This window comes from Oncorhynchus mykiss, chromosome 7 (genome assembly GCF_013265735.2).
Source record: "Oncorhynchus mykiss isolate Arlee chromosome 7, USDA_OmykA_1.1, whole genome shotgun sequence".
Classification (NCBI taxonomy): Eukaryota; Metazoa; Chordata; class Actinopteri; order Salmoniformes; family Salmonidae; genus Oncorhynchus; species Oncorhynchus mykiss.
The window spans coordinates 26,153,772-26,174,090 of NC_048571.1; positions in this window are offsets into that span (position 1 = coordinate 26,153,772).

The window sequence follows — 20,319 nt, forward strand, 5'->3', positions numbered from 1 at the left end:
ATGATCTTGCTGTTTAATTAGATTTTTGATATCCCACACCTGTCAGGTGGATGGATTATCTTGCCAAAGGAGAAATGCTCACTAATAGGGATCTAAACCAGTCACATCCTGTTAAAGGTCCCCAAAGCACACACATCCATGAGTTGCTCGTCTTTTCAGTTCGCTGCAGCTAGCGACTGGAACGAGCTGCAACAAACACTCAAACTGGACAGTTTTATCTAATTTTCTTAATTCAAAACACTCATTCATGGACACTTACTGACAGTTGTGGCTGCTTTGCGTGATGTATTGTTGCCTCTACCTTCTTTCCCTTTGTGTTGTTGTCTGTACGCAATAATTATTGTACCTTCTTTTGTGCTGCTACCATGTTGTGTTGCTACCATTTTGTTGTCATGTGTTTCTGCCATGCTATGTTGTTATCTTAAGTCTCTCTTTATGTAGTGTTGTCTCTTGTCGTGATGTGTGTTTTGTCCTATATTTCTATTTATTTTTATTTTTAATCCCAGCCCCCGTTCCCGCAGGAGGCCTTTTGATTTTTGGTAGGCCGTCATTGTAAATATGAATGTGTTCTTAACTGACTTGCCTAGTTAAATAAAGGGTAAATAAATAAATAAACACTTTACATGTTGAATTTATATTTTTGTTCAGTGTATATCCGCCTATCATACCTACACGGACACTGACACCCACACACCCACACCCACACGCTCACACTAACACCCACACACTTACACTTACACTGACACACACATACACCCACACACTCACTTCCACACACTTAGACTAACACCCACACACTTACATACACACACTCACCACCACCACCACCATACACCCACCCATTACTTTTGCTCATGCCATACTGTTTACATATCTACCTCAGATACTCCAGTATCCCTGCACACTGTAATTGTGGTACTTGCACTGACCCTGAATATAGCTTCCTCTTTAATTTCTTATTTCTCATGTTATATTTTTAGATTTTATTAGTTATACTATTTTGATATCGAATACTGCTTGAAAGTTAAGCATTTCACTGTACTTGACAAATAAAACTGAACGAGGGCTGCTCTTTGTAAACCAAACACACACAGCCAAGTATCTTGGTTTAGCAATGCACAACTCCCCGTTGTTGCCCACAAGACTAAGCAACAGGTGCATAAAACCACATAATCCCTTCACACAAATACAAATCAACCATGAACTAATACTACTACACATGACCAGCCAATATCCTTTCACTGCACCAGTACACACTTGCTGTACAACGCAACCGACCACCAGATACATTGTGTCCTCAATAAAAACACATCACACGTGTCCCAAGCCCATTTGCTAATGCTAATATGAATGTTTCACCCAAATACATTTTGTATCTGTCACGCCCTGACCGTAGAGAGCTTTTTATGTCTCTATTTTGGTTTGGTCAGGGTGTGATTTGGGTGGGCATTCTATGTTCTTTTTCTATGTGTTTCTATTTCTGTGTGTTTGGCCGGGTGTGGTTCTCAATCAGAGGCAGCTGTCTATCGTTGTCTCTGATTGAGAACCATACTTAGGAAGCTCTTGCTGACATGTGTTTTGTGGGTAGTTGTTTTGTGTCTTTCTGCACCAGACAGAACTGTTTCGGTTTTGTTTGTTGTTAATCAGTGTTCAGTTCAAATAATAAAGATGAACATGTACAATGCAGCACCTTGGTCCTCCACTCCTTCCAACAGCCGTTACAGTATCCCTCTAGCAGTATTCACCCACACAGCCTCAACAAAGCCCCCCCCCCCCCCCCCCCCCCCCCCCAAACACCTGTTTAGGAATGGGTCAGAAGATGTGGTGCAGGCCTGCTGGAGGTCTCGATGATGGTTTGTAAGAGATCTTGAGGTTAGGTCTGGAGGTATGGTAAGGAATGCAGAACTAGTCCTCCGAGCGCAATTTGATTATCTCGAGTAATTAAACAATAATCCCTTTCTCGGCCAGCTTCCACCGCCTCTAGTGAATAGAGTTTGTTTGTCACTCATACTGGGTGAACAGGGAGAGTATATAAAGCCTTCTGATTGTGCCAACACCGACGCAGTGAGAACCAGTGTTAGGGCAACCAATTTGAGTCTACAATGTTCAACCAGACCAGCACCCCATTCCCAAAGAAACGTTTGGTAACCTGCATACTATTAACGTCCTTCTAATTCGGCAAGAACTATTGTTGGCCCGCGCGTTTCCATACTGTGAACATGATGTGGGGGGTTACTATATAATAAATAAGTTTCATCATCGTCACTTGGCTTTCATTAGAGTAGGTTATTTATTATTATTTTTTCTTCAAGACCCAAATGAGAAATTGACGGCTCCTCCCATGATCCAAATTGCCCCCCAAGTATTCTTATAATTCGTGACCCACCTTTCCCGACCCATAGTTTAAGAAACCCTGCGTTAGTGTGTTATTGCATTATTGCGTGGCTATCGTCTCCGGCTCGCTTTGCAGGTTCGCCTTGGTTTTAACATTCCACAGACAGAGCCTATTGATATGCCTGGATACTAAGGCTAAGCACCTTGGTCAAGGGCTTTTGGCGAGTCGCCCCATTGAGTTATGTTTTTTTTTCTTTTTTTTTTGGAGAGCCCCTGTGGCCTTGTTGACTAGGGGCTGAAACAATAACATTCTCTCATCAGAGGTTGAGAGGTTCACTGAGGTTGGGGCACTTAGACTGTTAAAAAAGCTAAAGGCTGAGTCATGGCCTCTGGTCAAATGTGTGTGTGTGTGTGTGCAACCCAGTCCAGTGTGCGTGTTGGGGGGGGGGGGGGGGGGGGGTCCTTCATGTGATTTAGAGAGCAAACAAAACATCAAAACATTGTGTGGCCATAAGCCTGCCTGCAGTATATGATCGTACCTCCTGAGCTTTCCACTATTATTGCCCATGTGATCACCCAATAGTACCCTCAAACTCAACTCTGGACCTCAAAGCCAGTTCCACTCCTTTCGTTCATTGTTCCCCTCTAATCAGGAACTGATTTAGACTTGGACACCAGGTAGGTGCAATTAATTATCATGTAGAACAGAAAACCAGCAGGCTCCGGACCTCGTAGGGTCAGAGTTGAATAACCCTGCGTATAGTATATTACTTTTCTTGGAAAGAGAATGGAGGGTTAGGGTTAGGATTTCATGAGAGTCACACCTGGGTCTGACATAAAATGTCTTCACTCTCAGTTCTCCCTCCAGACAGAAAAACACGAACAAGACCTTGTTGTTGGGGCCAGGAAGTGGAGGTGAATGGAGCAGCGTGTCAGGCCCGAGGCTTAAGGCCTAGGATAAAGGAACCAGGTAGGGGGGTCATGGAAAGGCGGTGGGAGACGACAAGGAATTGGGATTTGTCTGTTATTCCAAGCTGGGTTGGAGAACTTGGGTCTCGTTAGAAGATTTCTTACTTGCCATACAATAACACGTCCTCCGGCCCAATGTACAAACAAAAACAATCCAGGAGTGAAAGCAGAGCCGGCTTCAGAGTTGGAGCTGGGCCAGCAGCCTGGTCTCATAGACTAGGCGTAACATAGTAAATGAACATCTGGGACACTCAAATGAATATGATATGTTACGTTTGGTATGGTTACACAAGACAGATGGTTACTTAAGTCAAAAGCTAAAGTAGGGTGGTTGGTCGAGGTGAATGGGTTAGCCTTAAATGCAAACGTCTATAAACCCAAAAGGTAGAGAGTTTGAATCTAATCACTGACAACTTTAGCATTTTAGCCAATTAGAAACTTTTGAACTACTTACTACTTCTTTAGCTACTTTGCAACTACTTAGAATGTTAGCTAACCCTTCCCCTAACCCTCACCTTAACCTAACTCCTAAACTTAACCCTAACCTTAACCCTAAAATAAACATATTGTCTAAAGCAACAAGACACAACCTCATAAACGTCCTTTCACTGTGAACTGTGTTCATTTTCAGCAAACTTAAACATATTTGTATGAACATAACAAGATTCAACAACTGAGACATAAACTGAACAAGTTCCACAGATGTGACAGAAATGGAATAATGTGTCCCTGAACAAAGGGGGGGGGGGGGGGGGGTCAAAATCAAAAGTAACAGTCAATGCAGCTGGTGGCCACACCAGATACTAAGTGCTGCAGTGCATCCCCTCCTCATGGACTGCACCAGATTTGCCAGTTCTTGTTGTGAGATGTTACCCCACTCTTCCACCAAGGCATGTGCAAGTACCTGGACATTTCTGGGGGGAATGGCCCTAGCCCTCACCCTCCGATCCAACAGGTCCCAGATGTGCTCAATGGGATTGAGATCCGGGCTCTTCGCTGGCCATGGCAGAACACTGACATTCCTGTCTTGCAAGAAATCACGCACAGAACGAGCAGTATGGCTGGTGGCATTGTCATGCTGGAGGGTAATGTCAGGATGAGCCTGCAGGAAGGGTACCACATGAGGGAGGAGGATGTCTCCTTGTAACGCACAGCGTTGATTGCCTGCAATGACAACAAGCTCAGTCCGATGATGCTGTGACACACCGCCCCAGACCATGACGGACCCTCCACCTCCAAATTCCGCTCCAGAGTACAGTCCTCAGTGTAACCCTCATTCCTTCGACAATGAACACGAATCCGACCATCACACCTAGTGAGACATAACCGTGACTCGTCAGTGAAGAGCACTTTTTGCCAGTCCTGTCTGGTCCAGCGACGGTGGGTTTGTGCCCATAGGCGACGTTGTTTCCGGTGATGTCTGGTGAGAACCTGCCTTACAACAGGCCTAAAATCCCCCAGTCCAGCCTCTCTCAGCCTATTGTGGACAGTCTGAGCACTGATGGAGGGATTGTGCGTTCCTGGTGTAACTCGGGCAGTTGTTGCCGTCCTGTACCTGTCCCGCTGGTGTGATTTTCGGATGTACTGATCCTGTGCCGGTGTTGTTACACGTGGTCTGCCACTGCAAGGACGATCAGCCGTCAGTCCAGTTTCCCTGTAGCGCTGTCTTAGGCGTCCCACAGTACGGACATTACAATTTATTGCTCTAGCCACATCTGCAGTCCTCATGCCTCCTTGCAGCATTTCTAAGGCACATTCACACAGATGAGCAGGGACCCTGGGCATATTTCTTTTGGTGTTTTTCAGAGTCAGTAGAAAGGCCTCTTTAGTGTCCTAAGTTTTCATAACTGTGACATTAATTGCCTACCGTCTGTAAGCTGTTAGTGCCTTTACGACCGTTCCACAGGTACATGTTCATTAATTGTTTATGGTTCATTGAACAACCATGGGAAACAGTGTTTTTGACCCTTTACAATGACGATCTGTGAAGTTGTTGGGATTTTTACGAATCATCTTTGAAAGGCAGGGTCCTGAAAAAGGGACGTTTCTTTTTTTGCTGAGTTCATGACCCTCAAGGCAGCCAAACCATAATAATATCGTTACCATTGAATTCAGTAGGAAGGATAGAAGTTGAAAATAGCTCCAGCATTTGACTCAACATTGTCCCCAAGGGAACCCTCTGCCTCCAAAAGATCTACGCATTCATTGTCCTCCCTTCCATTCTGGTTGCACTTCCAAACAGGAGACCAGATTTTTTTAGCTGAAGGTCTCAGCTTCCATCGCTTTCAGTTATTACTTTACGATTCAGCCATAAACGCTCAAAGAGAACGTTTCAAGAGGCATCTTGCCCACTGCTGGCCAGGGTCCCACTACACTAGGCCACTAAATAGCAAAGTTAGCCAACACGGAGCATGTGACTGCAAAAGCCAAAGAGCTGCATCAGCAGTATGGGTTTAAGAAAGAGAAGAAGAAAGAGAAGAAAGAAAACCCAATGGAAAGTCACTCTAACCAAACATCCGTGGTTGGTTCTCGATCCTGGCTCAGAAAACTTAAATAGGACCACAAATAAAACACACATGCTGTAAGACAAAATTATGTCACCGTGTAATAGCACTGTGAGGAAGGAGGGGGGGGGGGGGGTGAAAATGCTGCTTTGGCACATCCATGCAGTCATTCGATTTTATGTGTAATGCACATGTATTGTGTATGGTAATTGGCCATTTGGAATAGGCAAGCAGCCATAGGTCACTGTTGGGAACGCCAGCTTGTGATCGTAGCCGCGAGAAGTAGGGGTGCTGAGGGTGCCGCAACACCTTTTTCTTCCACAAAATGTGTGAACTAGGCCTTTAGTACTCCTCTATGAGCGGTGAAAAATACTCCTTAGCAGAGTGGAGAAGAATACTACTCAGCCCCACCATCAACATCCCTCCCCAACCCAAAACATGTTCCCGCGGCCATGCTTGTGGTTACAGCCCGTATTCATGATTATATTACATTTCGTTCTATGCCTTAAACCAGTACCACTCTAGTGTTTTTTCTTACCCTTACTAAGGCTAAGGTTGAACGTTTTGAACACCACACACTCTACAAGGGCAGGAAAAACATTGATTTGTTTCACATACATTAAGCATACATTATACATTACTTACCACCTTTTGTCCCCCAAGCTGTCTCCCTACAGACAATCCATTGGTAAAATGTTAAACGTATAGAGAAAGGAATATAATCTAGATATCATGTTTCCCTTTCTAAGATACACAACTTCAATTACCTATATTTAACTAGGCAAGTCAGTTATTAAGACATTTTTGTTTTCAATGACGGCCCAGGAACAGTGCCTTGTTCAGGGGCAGAACAACAGATTTTTTTTTACCTTGTCAGCTCAGGGATTCTTTACCATGTCAGCTCAGGGATTCGATCTTGCAACCTTTCGGTTACTAGTCCAACGCTCTAGCCACTAGGCTACCTGCCGCCCCAATGAGGTGGAACGAGACTTGAGCCACACGCTAGGCCAGAGACAGTAGAGAGCTTGGGATCTCCTCATCATTCATCTCACACTGGGCTGAACTGGAGCCAAAACGGTCGCTGAGGTGCCAGGTAATGACTCAGCCATTTGACGTCCCTCTGGTAATTCGGTTTCACAAGGCCCAAGATAAGACGTCTTAGAGACATGGCTGTCAGACTCCGATACTACATGCTATACAATACACCTCACTCCTCAAGTTCAAGGGCCTCATTTGGCCAGACAGTGATGAAAGGAGCGTGTGTGTGTGTGTCTGTGTCTTTGTGTGTGACAAAAAAAATCCTATGCTTCTGATGTGTTGTATCTGGAGATTGTCAAGCCCCAAGATAAGGCTAGATAAGATGGGTGGTCATATGCTGGGGGATCAAATAAGGTCCACGGTGGTCCAATCCAACTCTCCCTCGACTGACATTTGTTTTTCCAGTAAAAAAGCCACAGCCTTACGGGGCCCCTGCCTCACTGACATTCTGTGGTCTCTCAGTATGCGTGTGTATGGGTCAGGGGTTGGAACCACATTTTTTCCCCCCAATCGACCAGCTCTGAGCCGGTTCGAACCCAAAACAACTACCGGTTTATAGAATTTAAATCATTCTTTTTTTAACCTGTGAAATTAAATGTTCATATTTTTTATAAAATAACTGAACAAAACAATAACCGACAAACGAACAGTCCCGTAAGGTGAATGGAAAAAACACTAAACAGGAAATAATCTCCCACAAAACACAGGTGGGAAAAGGCTACCTAAGTATGATTCTCAATCAGAGACAACGAACGACACCTGCCTCTGATTGAGAACCATACCAGGCCAAACACAAAACCACAACATAGAAAAAAGAACATAGACTACCCACCCCAACTCACGCCCCGACTAAACTAAAACAAAGTCATATCAAAGGAACTAAGGTCAGAACGTGACACATTATAATTTCCTCGACAACAGCACTGTCTTCTTATCCAAATATCAAAACATGCTTATGCTCCATAAAGATGTAGGATCTTAGTTTGAGAACCCTGCTGCAGGAGAACGTGACTGCAAAGGAGTTTAAATGTATTTGGCTAAGGTGTATGTCAACTTCCGACTTCAACTGTATAATTCACGGACTTTCCTGTGATGTCATAAGACAAGAAAGTATCTGAAATTCACACTCTCTCTGTAAGTATCATTTCAGTTTTTTTTGTATTTTTTTGTGGGCTAATAGCTACTGTTTGGCCCCATGTATTTTTGGGGTATTTTCATTTAGCAGACACTCTTAATCAGAACAATTTACAGTAATGCGTGCATATATTTTTATACTTTTTTTATTCTGTTCCCCCATGGGAATCTAACCATGCTGTACCAACTGAGCTACACTGGGTAGGGTGCAGATTTAATAAAGTGCCTGCCACATCTTTTTCACTTTTACTGAAGTCAGCTACAAGGTGTGGTTGTCAATTACTTTGGGCAAGTTCATAATTAAAGCTTATCAAACTGTTTTTTTTTTTTATAGAGTCCATCATCAAGTTTAAAGTTCATTTGCCATGTGTTGACTTACTCCTTTCAGCTCCCAGTGCACTGTAAAAAAAGATTTGTTGAGTCAACTAGGATTATTATTATAAATCTTTTATTCAACTAACGCAATGACTGGAAGTCTAAAGGAACAACTAACATGCTAACTGTTCCTGTAGACTTCCAGTCATTGTGCTAATGCCAGTGCTAGTGCCAACGTCCTTCAAAACTGCACTCAGACATAAAAATGGCCTCCATGAGTTCATCTGACTATGGGTAAGTAGAAAAAAAGTCTCAGATGCCAAAATGTCACGTTATCCCTTTGTTAGATGTTTTAACTATGGAAATTGTTTTGTTTTTTAAGATGGTTGCCATAGTTTTTTTTATTTTGCTTGAGACCAATAATGTTAATGTTGTACTTAGAGTCCCATTTGACTCCTTTCCAGTTTCAGTCATGGTCCAATTAACGGACCAGACATCCATAACTCAGATATTTGTGTTGCAAAGGCAAATCATATTTCATTTCACATAACATTGTTTTTCAAGTTCAACTCACACTGAGCAGAATTATTTGTAATTTTTTTTGTATTCAATTGTCAGCGCAACATTTTCCCAACTTGAGGTTCCAGCCATCTTGGATATCTAAGTTCACTGCGTTTTTATGGTGTTGGAGCAAAGGGTTCATGTGTAATAAATAAATATATTGGAAGTCACCAGAGCTCTATATTACTCAGCAGAGCTCTGATAATACAAACAGCATACAAACAGCAAGAAATACACAATATACAACAACTAGCAAGTAAATGGTAAAGCTGATATACATTAAGTAGTTGTACAGTAAAAAAGGCCTATGTGCAATCAGCCATTCGTGACAGCTTTACTGCCTGTGGGAAACCCTCTGGGAACATCCTTGTGAACATCAGAAAAAGTAAGAGTCTATTGACGCACCCGTGCATCAATCTAAGTAACATAATGGCATAATAAAAAAATCCCCATAAAAATCTGTCAGTTTAAGCTGCGTCCCAATCGACTGTATCCGCCTGTCGGCCATCCACGTTGTGGATAGGAAAATCAACGTGGATAAGAAAACCAGTCAGTATCTGGTGTGACCACCATTTGCCTCATGCAGAGTGACAAATTTGCAGAGAACATTGCAAACTGTAAAGAAAACTCATGCCTTTAGAGGCCATGCAATTCAGTACTCAACTCTAAAACAAAAGCAATTTAGGTCAAAAGAGTGCAAATTAAATCCTCTTAAGGATCGGCCCCTTTTCCACCTAAAATGACATACCCAAATCTAACTGCCTGTAGCTCAGGCCCTGAAGCAAGGATATACATATTCTTGGTACCATTTGAAAGGAAACATTTTGAAGTTTGTGGAAATGTCAAAGGAATGTAGGAGAATATAACACATTAGATCTGGTAAAAGATAATACAAAGAAAAAACAACCGTTTGCAAGAGAAAGGCAATAATGAATTATTCCAGCCCAGGTGCAATTTAGGTAAATTTTAGTCTAATCAAATGAACTATTGCATTCCTGTTCAAAAGTTTGCATCAAGACTGCCCAAATAGGCCTAATTTGCTTATTAATAACTTTTCATGTTCAAAACTGTGCACTCTCCTCAAACAATAGCATGGTATTATTTCACTGTAATAGCTACTCTAAATGGGACAGTGCAGTTAGATTAACAAGAATTTAAGCTTTTTGCCAATATCAGATATGTCTATGTCCTGGTAAATGTTCTTGTTACTTATAACGTCATACTAATCGCAATAGCCTACGTTAGCTCAACCGTCCCGCCGGATAACCCACCAATCCTGAATTAACATGACTTTCTGTACAGCTGTTAATTTTACATTATTAATAGAAAAAAATCCATACAATTATCTTTGGTTATTGGAGATGGAGGAGACTGAAATGAAAACACATCCTTTGCTTCCTCTTTCAAAATATCGCTTGGTGAATCATGGGTGACTCCATCATTTGTGACAAGTTTCAGTCAATTATTTTTGTTAAGTTGAAAATTAAGAAATTATTTAGCAAATATTTACCCATATTCCATCCAGTTCGCTTTATTAAAAATATATATATATTACACTTAATTGTTTAAAAAATTCAAAAAAGTGTCAAATGGAGGGAGTGGTGTGTGCATATGTATTCATCCCCTATGCTATGAAACCCCTAAATAAGATCTGGTGCAACCAATTACCTTCAGAAGTCACATAATTAGTTGAATGAAGTCCATCTGTGTGCAATCTAAGTATCACATGATCTGTCACTCATCTCAGTATATATACACATGTTCTGAAAGACCCCAGAGTCTGCAACCACTAAGCAAGGGGCACCACCAAGCAAGTGGCACCATGAAGACCAAGGAAGTCTCCAAACAGGTCAAGGACAAAGTACAGATCAGGGTTGGGTTCGAAAAATATATCAGAAACTTTGAACATCCCACAGAGCACAATTAAATCCATCCTAAAAATGTGAAAGAATATGGCACAACAACAAACCTGCCAAGAGAGGGCTGCCCCCCAAACTCATGTACCAGGCAAGGAGGGCATTAATCAGAGGCAACAAACAGACCAAAGATAAACCTGAAGGAGGTCGACAGCGGAGATGGGAGTATCTGTCCATAGGACCACTTTAAGCTGTACACTCTACAGAGCTGGGCTTTACGGAAGAGTGGCCAGATTTTTCTGGCCACTGATTAAAGAAAAAAATAAGCAAACACGTTTAGTGTTCGCCAAAAGGCATGGTGGAGACTCCTCACACATGTGGAAGAAGGTACTCTGGTCAGATGAGACTAAAATGTTGCTTTTTGACCATCAAGGAAAACGCTATGTCTGGCGCAAACCCAACACCTCTCATCACCCCGAGAACACCTTCCCCACAGTGAAGCACAGTGGTGGCAGTATCATATTTTGGGGATGTTTTTCATCGGCAGGGATTGGGAAACTGGTCAGAATGGAAGGAATGATGGATGGCACTAAATACAGGGAAATTCTCAAGGGAAACCTGTTTCAGTCTTCCAGAGATTTGGGACTGGGACAGAGGTTCACCTTCCAGCAGGACAATGACCCTAAGCATACTGCTAAAGCAACACTCAACTGGTTGAAGGGGAAACATTTAAATGTCTTGGAATGGCCTAGTCATAGCCCAGACCTCAGTCTAATTGAGAATCTGTGGTATGACTTAAAGATTAAAGAATGGGCAAAAATCCCAGTGGCTAAATGTGCCTAGCTCATAGAGACATACCCCAAAAGACATGCAACTGTAGTATTGCTGCAATAAGTGGCTCTACAAAGTATTGACTTTAGGGGGGTGAATAGTTATGCAAGTTCAAGTTCTCATTTTTTTTGTGCCTTATTTCTTTTTTTTTCACCCCCAAAAATATTTTGCATCTTCAAAGTGGTAGGTATGTTGTGTAAATCAAATGATACAACCCCCCCCCCAAAAAAAAAAAAATCAATTTGAATTCCAGGTTGTAAGGCAACAAAATAGAAAATGCCAAGGGGGTGAATACTTTCGCAAGCCACTGTTCCGGTTCCATGGCACATGGTTTATGAACTGATACACAAATCAAGACCGGATTCAAAACTTTTTCTTTTAAAATTATTATACAAAATTCTTGCAACCAATAGAATGTTATACACTGCTCAAAAAAATAAAGGGAACAATTAAACAACACAATGTAACTCCAAGTCAATCACACTTCTGTGAAATCAAACTGTCCACTTAGGAAGCAACAATGATTGACAATACATTTCATATGCTGTTGTGCAAATGGAATAGACAACAGGTGGAAATTATAGGCAATTAGCAAGACACCCCCAATAAAGGAGTGGTTCTGCAGGTGGTGACCACAGACCACTTCTCAGTTCCTATGCTTCCTGGCTGATGTTTTGGTCACTTTTGAATGCTGGCGGTGCTTTCACTCTAGTGGTAGCATGAGACGGAGTCTACAACCCACACAAGTGGCCCAGGTAGTGCAGCTCATCCAGGATGTTACATCAATGCGAGCTGTGGCAAGAAGGTTTGCTGTGTCTGTCAGCGTAGTGTCCAGAGCATGGAGGCGCTACCAGGAGACAGGCCAGTACATCAGGAGACGTGGAGGAGGCCGTAGGGGGGCAACAACCCAGCAGCAGGACCGCTACCTCCGCCTTTGTGCAAGGAGGAGCAGGAGGAGCACTGCCAGAGCCCTGCAAAATGACCTCCAGCAGGCCACATGTGCATGGGTCTGCTCAAACGGTCAGAAACAGACTCCATGAGGATGGTATGAGGGCACGACGTCCACAGGTGGGGGTTGTGCTCACAGCCCAACACCGTGCAGGACGTTTTGCATTTGCCAGAGAACCACAAGATTGGCAAATTCGCCACTGGCGCCCTGTGCTCTTCACAGATGAAAGCAGGCTCACACTGAGCACATGTGACAGACGTGACAGTCTGGAGAAGCCGTGGAGAACGTTCTGCTGCCTGCAACATCCTCCAGCATGACCGATTTGGCGGTGGGTCAGTCATAGTGTGGGGTGGCATTTCTTTGGGGGGCCGCACAGCCCTCCATGTGCTCGCCAGAGGTAGCCTGACTGCCATTAGTTACCGAGATGAGATCCTCAGACCCCTTGTGAGACCATATGCTGGTGCGTTGGCCCTGGGTTCCTCCTAATGCAAGACAATGCTAGACCATGTGACTGGAGTGTGTCAGCAGTTCCTGCAAGAGGAAGGCATTGATGCTATGGACTGGCCCGCCCGTTCCCCAGACCTGAATCCAATTGAGCACATCTGGGACATCATGTCTCGCTCCATCCACCAATGCCACGTTGCACCACAGACTGTCCAGAAGTTGGCGGATGCTTTAGTCCAGGTCTGGGAGGAGATCCCTCAGGAGACCATCCGCCACCTCATCAGGAGCATGCCCAGGCGTTGTAGGGAGGTCATACAGGCACGTGGAGGCCACACACACTACTGAGCCTCATTTCGACTTGTTTTAAGGACATTACATCAAAGTTGGATCAGCCTGTAGTGTGGTTTTCCACTTTAATTTTGAGTGTGACTCCAAATCCAGACCTCCATGGGTTGATAAATTTGATTTCCATTGATAATATTTGTGTGATTTTGCTGTCAGCACATTCAACTATGTAAAGAAAAAAAAATATTTCATTCATTCAGATCTAGGATGGGATATTTTAGTGTTCCCTTTATTTTTTGGAGCAGTGCATCTAGAGGTCTCTTTTGCTGCGAAGACACCGAATCACTAGATCATGACAAGGTAAAAATCTGTCGTTCTGCCCCTGAACAAGGCAGTTAACCCATTGTTCCTAGGCCGTCATTGTAAATAGGAACGTGTTCTTAACTGACCTGCCTAGTTAAATAAAGGTTAAATGAAACATGTAAATTATTTTTGTTTTAGTGCTGTAGCTCTGTTTTGGTCGCAGTTCAAGGAATAGTTGAAGAAGTGGAACATTTACCTGGAGATACCTCTGCAGATACTGTAGCACTACTGGGTGATTTGAAAAGTCATAGTCAATCGATCAGTACCACAATAATACTTTTAGCAACAGTGTTTCTTTTTTATTTACAATCTGAAGTTCAGAACTTCTATGAAACATCACAGTTGTAAAATATATGGCAAATAGAAATAAAAACATTTTGGTTTTAAGAGATAGATGGGAGTGGTTGATGGTAGCTGAAGGATGGAATTTGAAGCAAACAAAAGATAACTATTGTAAAATGCATAGTGTCCGTTAACTGTATATAGTATGTATAAGCTGGAAGTAGAATCCTAAGTGTTGTTGTCCATTATTTTACTCCAATTAGAGGAGGGGTGTAAGGGTTCGGGGAAAATATATTTAAGAAAATATATGTATATACAGTGCATTCGGAAAGTATTCAGACCTTTTGACTTTTAACACATTTTGTTATGTTACAGCCTTATTCTAAAATGGATTAAATAGATTTTTTCTCTCCTCAATCTACACACAATAATGTGTAATAATGACAAAGCAAAAACTGTTTTTTTAGAAATGTTTGCAAATTTATATGGAAACATGAAATATGACATTTACATAAGTATTCAAACCCTTTACTCATTACTTTGTTGAAGCACCTTTGGAGCGATTACAGCCTCGAGTCTTCTTGGATATGACACTAAAAGCTTGGCACACCTGTATTTGAGGAGTTTCTCCCATTCTTCTCTGCAGATCCTTTCAAATGCTGTCAGGTTGGATGGGGGAGCGTTGCAGCACAGCTATTTTCAGGTCTCTCCAGACATGTTCGATCGGGTTAAAGCCCGGGCTCTGGATGAGCCACTCAAGGACATTCAGAAGCCACTCCTGCGTTGTCTTGGCTGTGTGCTTAGGGTCATTCTCCTGTTGGAAGTTAAACCTTCGCCCCAGTCTGAGGTCCTGAGCGCTCTGGAGCAGGTTTTCATCAAGGATCTCTCTGTACTTTGCTCTGTTCATCTTTCCCTCAATCCTGACTAGTCTCCCAGTTCCTGCCACTGACAAACTTCCCCACAGCATGATGCAGCCTCCATCATGCTTCACCATAGGGATTGTGCCAGGGACCCTCCAGACGTGAAGCTTGGCATTCAGGCCAAAGTGTTCAATCTTGGTTTCATCAGACCAGAGAATCTTGTTTCTCATGGTCTGAGAGTCTTTAGTTGACTTTGTCAAACTCCAAGTGGGCTGTCATGTGCTTTTTACTGAGAAGTGGATTCCATCTGGCCACTCTACCATAAAGCCCTGATTGGTGGAGTGCTGCAGAGATGGTTGTCCTTCTGGAAGGTTCTCCCATCTCCACAGAGGAACTCTAGAGTTCTGTCAGAGTGACCATCGGGTTTTTAGTCACCTCCCTGACCAAGGCCCTTCTCCCCTGATTGCTCAGTTCAGGAAGAGTCTTGGTGGTTCCAAGCTTCTTCCATTTAAGAATGATGGAGGCCACTGTGTTCTTGGGGGCTTTCAATGCTGCAAACATTTTTTGGTTCCCTTCCCCAGAGCTGTGCCTTCACACAACCCTGTCTCGGAGCTCTACGGACAAATCCTTCGACCTCATGGCTTGGTTTTTGCTCTGACATGCACTGTTAACTGTGGGACCTATAGACAGGTGTGTGCCTTTCCAAATCATGCCCAATCAATTTAATTTACCACAGGTGGACTCCAATCATGATGTAGAAAAATCTTGAGGATGATCAATGGAACAGGATGCACGTGAGCTCAATTTTGAGTCTCATAAGCAAAGGATCTGAATACTGTTTTTTTTGAATGTTTAATACATTTTAAAATATTTCTAAAAACCTGTTTTCTCTTTGTCATTATGTGGTATTTTGGTAGATTGTTGAGGATTTTTTTTTATTTGATCAATTTTAGAATAAGTCTGTAAAGTAACAAAATGTGGAAAATGTCAAGGGGACTGAATACTTTAAGACACTGTATAATTGACAAAAACATATATGGTGGGATTGGAAATGATGCAGACAATTACATTGATGGAAGCTACAATCTATCTGCAGTATTAAAGCGGATCTACCCCCACCAAAGCGGATCTACCCCCGCCCTTAAATAAAATAATCATAATTAAGGAAACCCATGGACATACTGTGTGATGAAATCCTCTAGTGGCTTCATTTGCACATTGGACACTTTTGTACTGAGGCTCAGAATACAAAAAAAAAACAATACTACTTGTGCCTTGAAGCAATAACAAACCATGCTCTTACAATTGTGTACATTTGACATAAGGATTACAAAGGCTAGATATGTCGACTGGCCCATGTCACATCTGAGCAAAGCAAGACGAACTGCTTGCAACCATTTTATGCCAGTGGAAAACTCGAGTAGGCCTGAACCCGAGATGTTTTTGGTTCTATCCAGTGAACCCTCGCTGCAGTTACGAGGGCTTCTTATATAAGAACTGGGTGGAGTGTGAAAATTAAATGAATTCCAAATGTAGCACTTCATCACACATTCTTGTACATTTACACACTGAAAAATGTCTTCTGCCAAAGTAACCAGTCCCTCTCTTTATGGGGTTTACCAAGGGTGGTGCATGTGAACTCTGACCTTTGTTATGTCTCCGGTGTCCAGTTATGACAAGTGGAAGGGGGAATCTTGACCTCATCTTTGTGTGACACGTCACTGACTTATGATTGATATTGTTTGCAGGACAAAGGACAAGTCATCATGAAATAGGCTACAGTATATCTTGCCTTTGTGTGTTCAAGACAGCTGATCTGAAGACAGACTGTGAACGTCTTTTAACCCTCTAAAGTTCTTCTCTTTTTTTATTCTCTCGGTCGTCCAGCAGTGTTTTGGTTTAGGGTGTGCACTTCCATTTGCTGGGCCTACTCAATGTCTCAAGAGGTCTTGCATTTGTGTGTGTGTGTGTGTGTGTGTATATGTGTAAGTGTGTGTGTGTGTGTGTGTGTGTGTGCACAGTAGAAACAATGTACTTCATCCAGTAGGTCTGTTATGTATGTTAACGTAGGTCTCTATGTGTGTGTTCCTGTGAGTTTTTGATGAAACAATGCGTATGTGTCTGTCAGTACCGTATGTGTCGCACTACAAGCTGTTTACAGGCCCTTCATACAGGCCCTGTAACACAATAAACAGAGCTTGAGGACCCCTGGCCGCAGCCTTCTTTCTAAGAAGCATGTTACAGGAGGGCTGGGGAGGAACCAAGAACACATGTGTATGGCTTCCTGTCCCCGATCCCATCATGGACATTCCCGGCCTCTCTCTGTAACCCGACTGTTTAATGTGGACCCCATACACACTCCCCATAGCACCATAGGGTTGGTGTCAACTCAATTTCAATTAGTCATCTGAGGAAGTACACTGAAATTCCAATTTCAATTCTCTTCAATGCATTTTAATGAGGAAAATGTGGAATTGGAGTTTCATTTACTTTCTAAATTGACTAGAACTGAAATTGACTTGACCCCAACCCTGATACTCAGTAGCTTACATACTTGTAACTAGCTGCTACGCCCTATAAGCACTTGTGTCGCTAGGCTTAAGCAATATGGCGAAAATTCCATCCAGTCAAATTCCATCGAGTTAGATCTAAATCAGAGGGATGGGTGTTATTGCTTATACCAATCCCATTCTTTCAGAACTACACAAGCACAAAGAGGGCTAGGGGCTAGTGGCTAAGGGCTAAGGGCTTCTGGATAGGGCCACTGACTCACTTGGCTGAAGAGGAGCCAAAAGCATTCATGTAGTGTAATGTAATGTAATAGACAGAACAGGGCAGTGAAACACAGCAGATGCTCAGCAGACAGCTCTGATGTCATGTGAGGTGTGCTACACTTGTGAAGCCCCTCCAGCCGGGCCAGTCATTACTATTTACCGTGGCACAGTGGGTTTTCCCCCTACATACCAGGAAACTAGGCTACAAGGACACACACCGAAGGACTCCATTGTGTGCTGAATGCATGCATGGTTTGCGTCAAACGTGCTTTTGAGTGAAACTAGCTAAAATTTGTTTCTTTCTTGTTTATGCTATTTCTGTGTGGAACCCGATGTAAAACATAAGGAAGTTATTACCTGAGTCGAGTGCTCTGCAAGTTTGGATTTATATGCCCCTTTAATATATTTACGACAACAGCTGTTTACAATTGGGTGCAAAATGAAACCGGGGGCATATCAATGATCTTTTTCACCAAAAGAGGAAAAAAGTCCCCAAACCACTTTGATTAGCGAGGAAATAGCACAGGGATGTCGTTCGTTAGCGATAATGCTATGTGTGTCTTTAAAATAGTTAATTTTCGTTTTTTGGGAATCCTTTAAAAAAAACTGAAACTTTCTGAGCGGTAAAACTACACTTTGTGTTGAATAAATACAACTTTATTGTCCATGACTCCATGTAAATGGAAATCTGTTACCAGGCTGTCAATGCTGCTTCACAATGTAAAATTACATATGATTGTGTTTAACAGTCAGTCGATATCAACTTGTGCTCTATAGATACTGTAAACACAGCTCCAATCAATGCAGTGTTTAACAGAGATGGATGATGGTATATAGTGGACATTATGCCAGGTCTATGTTACACCCTCTGACTAAAAGTTCCTCTGACCCTGTTAGCCTGATGATTATAATGGGTACACACACACACACACACACACACACACACACACACACACACACACACACACACACACACACACACACACACACACACACACTCTGTCACTATTGCCAGCAGTGACAAGGCCCATCAACACTTAACAACCCGGAGTGTGCCATGACGACAAGGGTTGGCTGTAAATGATCTTGTCTCCATCCCTAATGGCACCTTATTTCCTACAAAGTATACTACTTTTGACCAGAAACCTATGGGCCTTGTTTAAAAGTACTGCAGTATAAAGGGGATAGGGTACCATTTGGGATGGAGACAAGATCAATTGCAGCAAACTGATCGTCATCATTCAGTGATGACTTCACCCCAAACAAGTGAGAAACATCACTGTGGGGCAATGTGCTTTATCCCCCATCATAGACGTTGTTTATTCGTCATCACCGCCAGTGAATGAGAACAACACCAGTCATATTAACTTCAACACAATAGGTGCTTTGAGTGCTTCAGTTGCTTACTGAAGGGATGGTTTGTTTCTTATCCTGGCATGCTTCCTTTAGAATCCCCCTCTTCGAGTGGTTCTCAAGTACTTGCCTGCTGGGCACTAGCATCGAGGTCAGATGTACAGAGACCCCCTGGCAGAGAGACAGACAGATATTGGCCTACAAGGCGAGGCTTTGTCCGCCGACCACCACTAGAGAGAGGCTATGTCAGAGAGAGTGTGTGTGAGAGAGAGAGAGAGAGAGAGAGAGAGAGAGAGAGAGAGAGAGAGAGCGCAGCATTTCAGAAATCAGATCAATGTAATTGAATAATCCATAGAATATAACCACTACTGGAAAAATGGGAACACACAAAGACAACACGAATAGTTATCTATCCAAAACTAAGATTTGTAGAGAAACCACTTCTCTAATCTTTTTGGCTCTATAACAAAGAAGAAAAAGCAAAAACATATACTGTACATGATCATTTACAAATATTAGAATCAGCTATTTAAGACTACCAGAACCAGCTGGATTCTCAATTTCATTGAATGAACAATAGGACAAAATACAAACTCTCCAACCCAAAAAGGCCTGTGGTGTTGATGGTATCCTACATAAAATGATCAAATATACAGACCACAAATTCCAATTGCCAACAGTTAAACTCTTTAACATCATCCTCAGCTCTGGAATCTTAACCAATATTTAGAACCAAGGACTGATAACCCCAATCCACAAAAGTGGAGACAAATTTGATCCCAATAACTACCGTGGGATTTGCATCAACAGCAACATTGAGAAAATCCTATCATTAGCAGACTTGTACATTTCCTCAGTGAAAACACTGTACTGAGCAAATGTCAAATTGGCTTTTTACCAAATTACCATACGACAGACCACGTATTCACCTTGCACACCCTAATTGACAAACAAACAAACCAAAACAAAGGAAAAGTCTTCTCATACTTTGTTGACTTCAAAAAAGCTTTTGACTCAATTTGGCATGAGGGCCTACTATACAAATTGATGGAAAGTGGTGTTGGGGGAAACAAATATGACATTATAAAAACCATGAACACAAACAACATGTGTGCAGCTAATATTGGCAAAAAACAGACATTTCTTTACACAGGGCCCTGGGGTGAGACAGGGATGCAATTTAAGCCCCACCCTCTTCAACATATATAGCAATTAATTGGCTAACGGCACTTGAATAGTCTACAGCACCCAGCCTAGTCCTACAAGAATCTGAAGTCAAATGTCTACTGTTTGCTGATGATCTGGCGCTTCTGTCCCCAACCAAGGTGGGACTACAGCAGCACCTAGACCTTCTGCACAGATTCAGTCAGACCTGGGCCCTGACAGCAAATCTCAGTAAGACAAAAATAATGGTGTTCCAAAAAAAGGTCCAGTTTCCAGGACCACAAATACAAATTGCATATATAC